The following is a 718-nucleotide window of genomic DNA, read 5'->3' as shown; positions in this document are numbered from 1 at the left end:
TACCACAATACCGCGATCTTACCTACTGTTAATAGTAAATTAGGAAAAAAGAAATTAGTAACCATAGAAACGATGACTGTGCATTCAATAATTTACATCGATAATATTACAATAATAATTAATATTATTTATTATTATAATATATCCTCAACTATACCACCTATATTTAATCATTATTTAATTCCTGGCACCCTTACAGATATATATCCTTATACAAATAGCTGTGTTTAATGATTATTATTTAAATAAATATTAATTTATACATTGTATTATTTTTTTTATAATACTGGCCAGGTTATGTTTAATAATAAACAAATAAGTATTTTAAGTTGAAAAATAATTTACATTTATTGCTATACCTACCAAGAATATAGGTATATATACCAGAGTGACATCCACTTACCCACCTTTTTTTATGTTGTGATTAATTATTATAATTTAAGTGAATTTTTTTAATATTTGTTCTTGATTTATTAATCATAAGTGATTACATTTGTCACAGGGTATGCTTTTATTTCATAGTTAGCTTAATAGGTGTAAGTAATATGAACGTCTAGATGTATCTGTAATTTATAAACGAGGGGTAAACACCTTGGGGGTAATCAGTGTACATAAGGTGATGGTAATCATGGGTATTCATGGGTAATCATAGGTAATCTTTGTAGTAAAACATGGGTAATCATAGGTATAATCATTGAAATCAGTAATCTGGTGTACA

The sequence above is a fragment of the Acyrthosiphon pisum genome, chromosome A1 (assembly GCF_005508785.2).
Source record: "Acyrthosiphon pisum isolate AL4f chromosome A1, pea_aphid_22Mar2018_4r6ur, whole genome shotgun sequence".
NCBI lineage: Eukaryota > Metazoa > Arthropoda > Insecta > Hemiptera > Aphididae > Acyrthosiphon > Acyrthosiphon pisum.
Note: the sequence above shows the minus strand (reverse complement) of the source record.